A 9954-nucleotide genomic window follows, 5' to 3' on the forward strand; every position below is an offset into this window, starting at 1 on the left:
CTTCTGTAGAAAAGTGGATATAACAATATTACCCTGAAGATACATGGCTTCTATACTAACACCGATGAGAAAGCTCACCAGGCTAACATGCCTTGAAGCAGAACGGTAGTACCCCACAGTATCTACTACGGTACCTGAATTATACGCCGTACTCAGCTTTATTTATTCTTATGCATAGCTGATCGCGGGAATAACCATGAGCTTAGAGGTACAAACTTTACAAATGGGACTACCGCAGCAGCTGTGCGCTGGGAAATTGTTAGTGAGTTTACTATACTGTCGTTCTGTTGGCCCTTCATAGGAGGCACTTGAGTAGATTTAGCGCGAGCATGAATAACACCTAAGGGTCTATCTCTTTCGTCGGAAGAATGATACGATTACTCGGGCTTTCAAAGGTACTAAGTAATCATAGTCGTTGTACCGCAGGGGGAGTGTCTATTGGCTGATGCTGAGATTTCTCGGGATCATTATTCTCTTGCGGGCAGCGGAGTGTAACAGAAAATGTGAAACCACCTAGATGGTCTCCGAAAATGCCCTTATTACGGGTGGTGAGAAAAGAGTTCTACAAGACGAAAGTGCTATTCCCACTAAAAACTGCCGAGCCTTCTCATACAGGAGGCTATTATACTGGCATATTTTTACTTTGTATCTACGGGTATACATAGCGAGAACAGCAATGATTTGCATGGACATTCTCCACAATAGAGCTGTACGACCTTCTGAAAATGTTGAGTATAGCATATCTCCTTGAAGGTGTAATAATACAGCAATTCTAGGAGTCAGCTGATATTATAACCAAAAACACCAGCATTACCCGGCACGATCCGTAGAAAGTATTTTAGGCTTGATTTACATAAATTCTGGGTGACCACTTAGCGATAGGATAAAGAGACCCGAGAGGTGTCTACTTGTCTCCACATAGACGGATTCCAGTACCCTATGGGGCATAGGGGGATAAGTTCTAACACGGTACTTATCCGAGTCTACATCCCACTTACCTGTCCTGGTATGTGGATCCCCGACGGCATCCTCTTGCGTGTATGGTTTTTGACTCCCCGCATCTGACTTTTGCTCAAGCTCCACGCCAGCTGACGACCCAAGGAACCAATTTTAATGCCATTGGCTCATGAAATGCGATGACTGGGGGGCCAGGAAAAGGGAGGCAAAACATGGGGCAAGGGGAAAGCAAAAAAATAAAGGATGGGGGCAGAGGAGGAGGGGCAAGCGATTCCAGAAACAAGCAAATAACAAGCAAAATTAAGGATAACCATACAATGGTACCCCGAATGCAGCACCCCAAATATGGTAACTGTAACCTCATAGCCCATAAGATCTGCAGGCGCTCTTTCTGTGTATAGGAAGAATAACTCCAACGCAAACGCTGTGTGGAAAAACGCACTTGTTTGCTTGGGGTTAGGGCTGAAGAGAGTTACTCGTCCAAGCCATCCTGATGAGTCTCCACAAGAAGATACACTGGGCGGTTCCAGCCGTTTGGGGCAGCCAATGAGGAAGGAGATGAGACTAGGCTCTAATTATGCGGGGGACATGCGTACGAGGTCAATGCGAACGCGCCTCCCCTCGCTGTTATCAACTCATATCCGATCCCTGTGGCGATCTCCCACTTCAAACATCACCGCGATAGGCATCTTAGTTCTCGGTTCGCTATGGCGACGCAGGTCTCAATCGAACCCCGCAAGCTAAGGCGAACAGCAAACGCGTAAATAACTTTTCTCTGCGTCCCCTTATCTTTAACCTAACTAACGGTACTTGGCATATGCAGGTGTGTTGCTTGCCGTCAGAGCAAAATTAAATGCTCTGGCAAAGAGCCGTGCGCCAACTGCCAACGGCGTGCTATCAAATGCCGATTTGTGGAAAGAAGCAACAAGATCACAGTGACGGAAAGGTTCGTTGATAAAAACTTTCAAATTTATCTTGCGCATCAGCAAAATAACCACGCTCACTTGGTCCCAGTTACCTACAGCGACTGCGACGCCAGGCGAAAGAACAACACAGCCCAACCGCGACCAAACGTTCTTCTGACACAGCTTTTGGGCCGGCACTCGACGCCGAAAATGTGCCTGGAGGTGGGCTTTGCTAATAACCTTTGCGTTCGCTTTCTGGGGCTAAAGGGGCATAGAGCCGGTGTTCCCTCAACGGGAGGAACCACCTTTACCCCCGAAGACGATTGACCATGCGCGCAGCATTTGGACCAGCCCGTTTACTTTACCCTCTAGAACCATCAAGAATACGTATAAGAACAAACGGAACTGGAGTAGGTCTCCGAATTCCCGTCATGAATATGTCAGCACAGAGGTATAGCCACTAATGAGCGTACGTACAGTTTGGCTAGCCCCTACATCAATGTGGTCGTTCACCGCGCGGCTTAGTGTGATGTTGACTGAGAAACTACAACTGGAATCTCCTTATATGACCCCAAGCCAGCTTGACAAAGATATATACCCGCTACAGTGGAAGCAGGCGATCGCCGAGGGCCCTCCTGATATCAGTGGCTTGCCCTCAATCGATCACGCGCTTTATCTATTTAACACAGTTAAGTTTCACCTTGGAGTGAAATATCGCTTCTTTGATGAAGATACTTTCGTAGCACATATACACGAGTTCTATCACGGAAATGCCGCCGAGAAGGCAAATGAATCTCGCCTTTGGTTCGTCCAGTTCTTACTTGTTCTGGCATTTGGAAATGCCTTTCTCCTGCAATCCAGGAATGTAAAAGACCCGCCCGGCTCTAAGTTCTTTGTACGAGCGATGGCGCTGATGCCAGACCACGCATCTCTCTGGAAGGACAGTTTGTTGGCAAGTGAGACATTGGCGTTAGCTGGACTCTACTTATATTCTATTGATCATCGAGAATCAGCGCACGTATATGTGAGTAATGCCCTCCAGTACAATCTAACGGCCCTCCTCCAACTGTGCGTTATTGACCATCGATTTCTGCACAGGTCGGCCAAGCGATACGAATAGCTCAATTAGAAGGCTTGCATACCGAACTTCCCGAAGAAGAACTGGGCATACCGACGGTCACTCGGTGTCGCAACCTCTGGTGGACCTTATATATCATGGATCGCCATCTCTCCTCATCATTAGGGCTACCGATGACGACGCAGGATAGTGACATTACTACTCTGATTGACCCACCCAGCACATGTTCGGAACGAGATGTTACTCTAAGTCTGCAGGTCAGGCTATCACATCTGTTATCTTCTATATTGACCTGTAGGTCCACCTAGACTTTCACGAAATTTATTCAGGCAGTGCGCTAATTGCATCGTGTTGTAGCCATTTACAAGAACGAGAAAACACAACTGGGGACCTTCTTGGAGACGACCAGATCTATCTTGCACACAATGGCTGGTCACGCGCAAGAAATCGAAAGCATCATTCACATGAAGGTTCCGAGTTCGGTAGATACAATGCCCAAAGGGACACGGCATATCACCTTGCTCTACCATCAGGTCAGTCCATAAGATCCAAGCCATTTTATTGCCTATTATTCGCTTCTCGTACAACCTTCTTGGCTGACTAGACTATCCTGCAAAGTGTGTTATCGTTGCAACACGACCTCTCCTCCTTTCTGTTCTCAAAGAAAGACTAGACAAACTGGACCAGGGAGAGGAAGACTGGCAAAACTTTTTGGCTCCTACAAAGACTCTGATTTCAACGGGAATCAAATCAGCTGCCAAAACGCTCCAAATTCTTACGGATGAAGACAGTCTCCTCGGTACAATTCCTCTCCTCGCTTTCACCTATGGTGGATTAAACTAACCATAATATAGAGGTATTCCTTCCATTCGATCTGGAATTCACCTATGCAGCCGCTATCCATCTCGCAACGGCAAGCACACTTTTTCCGCACGCTGCTGAAGGCCAAACATACAGTGAGGAGGTACACGCCATTCTTGATGAGATGATATACAAGGGCAACAAGTTGGCCGCCGTTCGGAAACGCGAGCTCGCACATCTAGAATCACTGTTTAAAGAACTAGCGACACAGATCGAGCGACGTGGACTGCAGACTTTAACATTATCCAGTTCGCCAGAGACCGAGCAACCCAGGCCCTATGACGGGGAATACCAAGGAGGCGCATCAACGGTACAGTCTGAGCCAATCGACCTGTCTCTGGTTGGAGACCCGAGCGCCTCGCCTGATGTTCTTCATCACACAGCCAGTGACATAGAGTTCCTTGACAATATTGGGATATCGTCATATGAGTTCTTCACAATCGTCAACCAGATTGGCAACACGGACAACTATAGTCTACTGGATCCGGCGCAAGCTTGGTGACTTAGTGACAATGGAAGCCTATACCCAGCAGGGCGTGGGTTAAGAACATGATCGACATACCACACTACTGTCGAATTGCCGCCGTTTGATGCCATTATAGTTGCATTCATTGATCTTTAAACCCCAAATTATAGGAGAATTCTCGGAAGTATGGGTTCCGCTTCCGATAACGATGAAGTTAATGGACTTTAGATCATAAATAAAGGTTATCGTGAACGTCTACGTGTTTCAGGCGCCATAATCCATAAAAACTGTTAAATCGGCAACCTAAGATCCCTTCCTTCCCGTCCGTCCAATGCAACATTGCCGGCCCATCCTACACCCTTTTCTACCGGCCTCCAGCTTATCCAAGTTCCTCTTCCGGGAATAGGCCCTCGCCTACTTAGGGCTCTGTCTACTTCCATCCGCTCCTGGCTATGATGCACCATTAAAGTCGCGTTGGTCAGACACAATTAAATTGATCCAAAGCAACTCTGTCCCAATACCATGCCTTTAAAATATACGTCTAGCTAACTAGTCTATGGCTTTAAACCGCCCGACCGCCCCCGATAAGCTCACGCTTGTTTCGGGATCTTCTCGCATTAAACCATACAGAGTAGTTTTCCCTTATTTGAGGTGCGAGCTCAGATAGAAGCTTCCCATAAGTCCCAGCATCATTCAGCCGACGCGCTTTAAATGGAAGTTCAAGGGTCGAAGTCTCTTCCCGAATTTCAGGGGCGCGCCACGCATGAGTAATCCCTCCAATGCCGCTAAAATCGATCAATATGGAGTTCCCTCTGCATCACGCACAATATTCGACACCTTTATATCCATATGGGTCCACCCTGCTTCATGGAAATGGCTCAAGGCAGAGCCAATTTGGATAGGCCATTGTCTCCAAGGATACATCCCAGTACGATGCTCAGCAAAAGCTTGTTGCAGAGAGCCACCACTATGCACTTCGAGTAAGATACCAATCACAACCGGTGGAACATTACGAGTTTTAAAAGTCTTGTAAGGATTATCAGATGCCGCAGCACCAGCGGTATGGACAATATTCGGCACATTGTAAAAGCATGCGAGGCTTTCTAGCTCTTTACGTATGACATCCGTGTCACGGGGCCAGTAGAGAGGCCGGTTCACCACTTTCAGTATGTAAAGTCTCTGGTTGTGGGAGATGTGGAATATCCCATCCTCCGTTATTTCCGAGGCATCGATTTGGTGAAAAGGAAGTTCGTTGCATAAGGGATGGATGACTCTTTCTGGGTTTTCGCGGATGCAGTACCTCAAATTACCAGCAAGGTTCGCGTTTCTGTTGCTAGCACCCTCGGCACTGTTATTTATATCTAAAGTCCCCGATATCCCTGGTACTTGTTCCAGTAGTATTTCTGTCACGGTGTTGTCCAGAAGGGGGAGTGACTTGAAGTTTATCATTCCACAAAGTCCTGAAATTCTCTGCGTCTTTCGCGCTGTGGAATCTTTTGTTAGCTTTTGGTACCATTGACGTTAGTATCAGAAACTGAACCTATGAGTGTCACATTGATCCACCATCCCTTATGATCATCATGGTAGATCAATGTTTGCGAGCGACTGCTAGGTTCAGGCTTTTTTTCGGCAAGAGAATTCTCATCTTCCATATATGACTCAACTCAAGTGAATGTGTAGAGCCGATGAGAGCTGTACGTGGATCTTGCATTTTACTTCTCTTAGATATACATAGCTAGCATACAAAGTCAAGGATATAGAGGCGCTTCAGGTATGAAAGGGATGAGTAGTGGTGCCGCTTCAATGGGATAACGTAATCGGTAAGCACCCTGCGCATGTAAGCACTCTGTGTACCACCCGCGTTTTCGACGCGTCTCAATTTCTTAGATAATTTAAATATCAGCTATACCACTAAAAATATCTAAATCCTCAAAATTACGCGTTAAGTAGAAAGGCTGAATTCTATTAGCTATTTCTACTTTAAAAAAAAATAAAATCAGTGGCTTAAGAAAGATAGCTAAGATATTTAATATATCTAAATCTACTCTATACAATCGCCTTAAAGGGATCTTTTTTTTAAATAATAGACGTGTTAATATTTATAAATTAACTACTAGTAAAGAGAAATTACTTAAATAGTGGATTCTATTACTAAATAAATATAGAGTACCTCCCCAACTAGTATATATATAAGAAATGGCTAATATTCTACTTTTAAAGTATAATACTACTTCTTTCTCTACTATTATAAAGAAGAAATAGATATATAACTTTATTAACTATATATCTAGATTTAAATTCTACTTTATATGTTGCTATAACTATTAATATATTAAAATAAAAGATTTTAAGATTCTAGATACTTGGTTTAAATAGATAAATAAAACTATTTAGAAATATAATATAGTATTAAGTAATATCTATAATTTTAATAAAATAAGATTTATAATAGATCTAATAGCTATAGTTAAAATTATTACTAGATCTAATATACTAAAGAAACTATTTTTATTATAGCTAAAGAATTAAAAATAGATTATTACTATAGAATATATTAATTCTAATAGATAAACTCTATTTTTCTATATTATTTTTAAAAATAAGATATATATAGAGTTTTAGTACGAGAATAAAAATATTTCTTTTAATTAAAAAATCAAGATTAGTTCTAATAGCTAAATAAATAATAAAATTAATCTATATTAGCTATAGAATTATTTTATATCTTATACTACTAGCCAATCTATAGAAAAATACCGTTTACTTATTCTAAATAGCTATAATAGTTATTTAACACCTTAATTTAATTAGATTTATATAGAGAATAATATTATATTAATCTATATACCTATATATACTTTTTATAAGCTTTAACTACTTAATATTACTATTTTCTCGCTATTAAAAAACTTATATAAAGATTTAATTAAATTTAAAATACACTGCGGGTTTAATTATATCAATAAACTTAATTTTTTAGAGATATATTCTTAGATCTATATAGAGATCTTTATTAAAAGCAATATCTATAGTACTTTTAAAGCTACTAATCTAGTTTCTCTAAGCTTTAAATATATTTTTTCTTAGCTAATAATTTAGCTTAAGATCTCTACGTCTCTAAATAATAGATCTAACAATTAAAGTAGCTTAGCGCCTAAAACATCTTATATAGTTAAGTAGTTAAAAAAATTAGAATCTACACTTAAAAAGCTACTTAAAAATCGATCTTACAGTTCTAATTTATCTATTAAAATTAGTTTAAATCAATTAATTAAAAATACTAAATAAGCTATAAATAATATAATAATATTAAAGTATTAATTAAAATAATATTAGACTATATATAAAAAGCAGCTTAAAAAGCAAAAACGCTCTACTAAATAGATTATTTTTAAAGAAGATATATTAGTATCTAAAGCCTAAATCCTTATTAAGCGCCGAAATCAGGCAGATAAAGCCATATAGATAAATAGATCTCTACCTATTAAATCGGCTTCTAGACGCGCTCTATTTAAATATTCTGGCTATAGTATATAGAATCATAAAATTACGCACTACCTAAATTAATAGAACTACTCATTTTTATATAGAAGTCTAAATTCATAGTGTTTTAATCATTTAAATTTTCTATATAGCGGGTGGTACGCAGGGTGCTTACATGCGCAGGGTGCTTACCGATTAACGTAGCCGGCAACCGAGCGTTCCGCGTAACCGAGCGTTCTATCTCATCACAATTTCCGTGCCTTCTAGAAATGAAGCTATTCAAAACACCGAAAAATCTGCATTTCTATAGAAAATTTAAATAGTCTGACGATTAGGACATTGAGGAATTTTATGACCTAGAATACCGCAACCAGAGCACTTTGGTGGAGCGCGTATACGCTGGTTTTCTACTACAGGGCCTATATCTACTATCCTAGTAGATATAGCTATATTAGTAGAATTTCTACCTTGTATAAGCTCCTGAGCTTCCTGAACTAAAGCGTCTGATTCTATAGATAGCTGTTTAGTAGAGCGCTTTTTCTTTTTAAGTATTCTTTTATATATAACGCGTAGTTCTCTAGCTTTCTACTTTATAATAGTAGCTTTATTTAAAGCTCGTTTATAGCCTTTGAAAAGCTGCTTTATTATAATCTTAGTAGACGAATTAGGGCTTTTTATACAAGCTCTAAGCAACTTTTTTAGTATAGTTTTCTGCTTTTGTAGTTACTTTAGATTATAAGGCGTTTTAGGTATTAAATTAGTAGATCTACTACTAGATCTACTACCGGGAGGTATTGCTTTTAGCTGAATATTTAGCTGAGATAATATATACTTAGGATTAAAAGGAATAAGATCAGTAGCTAAGAAACTATTGTAGATATTACTAATAGTATATATCTGAGCTCTCGCCTGAGGAAAGGTTTTAAGAAAGTTAAGTTTATCGATATAGTTAAAGTCTAATCTTATCTTATTCTCAACCAGCTGTCCATACGCGCGTTTTAGGGGGCCAAAGCAGTCTATATCAAGCGACTGAAGTAGGTGAGATGAGTGCGCAGATATATAGAGTGATATAATATTATTTTAACTGTATATATTATCGAACTGAGGTGTTAAATGACTACCGTGACTATCAAGTATTAAAAGATAATATCGACCAACCGTACGGCCAGTAATAAAAGATATAAATAGCCATTGCAGCCAACGTAGACCTATCTTATCGATAGTCCAGCCATTTGCACTCGTTTCTATACGCCAGTCTGGTGGTAAACCTATCTCGTACCAGCCCTCGATATGGATTTTGCCTTTAAAGATAAGATAAGGTGGAAGGGGCCCCCTAGAGCCGATATACTTAATAGAAGTGATCCATTCCTGGTTCCCTGGCTGTAGAAGAAAAGGCCTACCAGCTAACTGTCACAGAAATGATAACAATCATGCAAGGTGACTGTATAGTATACCCTATCCCAGGTGTATAGACATCCTGGTGGCTGAACAGCGTCTTTAGTATCTATATCTATTATCTTTCTAATAATATATAGTGGCTTCGTTAGAAGGATTAATTATTATATATAAAGAATCTTAGAGATCCTTAACTATAAATTAATATTATAATTATTAATAGAAAATTAAAAATTAATTTTCTATCTCTAGTATTTATTATCTAGTATTTTATCTATATATTTTTATCTAATTAATAGATTCTTTACTCTAACTAGTAGATATTTCTTTAATAATTCTAATTCTTTTTTTTAATTATTTAAAAATATTATTAATATTATTATTCTAATTATTTAATAAAAATATTTCTTTACTTCTAAAAATCTTTAATAAAAATATATCTTTTTTTATAGAAATAGTTCTAGAAATTATTTTTAAATTAAATATCTAAAAAAGTAAAATCTTTTAAAGTCTAAAAAATACTATTTAATAATTAAAAAATTAACTATAAAATAAAAAATTTTTATAAAATTATTAATAATCTAGTTCCACTTTATTAATAGATAACTATATTATTAAATTTTTTAAAAATATTTCTAAATTTACTCTTAATTTTAAACTATAATAAAAATAAAAATAGATTTTTAATCTAAAATATTTCTTTAAAAAAATAAAAAAATATCTAAAAAAAAATAATTAAAAAATTATTATAATATTTTTTTATATATTTTTAATTTACTAATAGTAATAATATTAATATTTTATAAAAA

Source organism: Aspergillus oryzae, chromosome 4, assembly GCF_000184455.2.
Source record: "Aspergillus oryzae RIB40 DNA, chromosome 4".
Lineage (NCBI taxonomy): Eukaryota > Fungi > Ascomycota > Eurotiomycetes > Eurotiales > Aspergillaceae > Aspergillus > Aspergillus oryzae.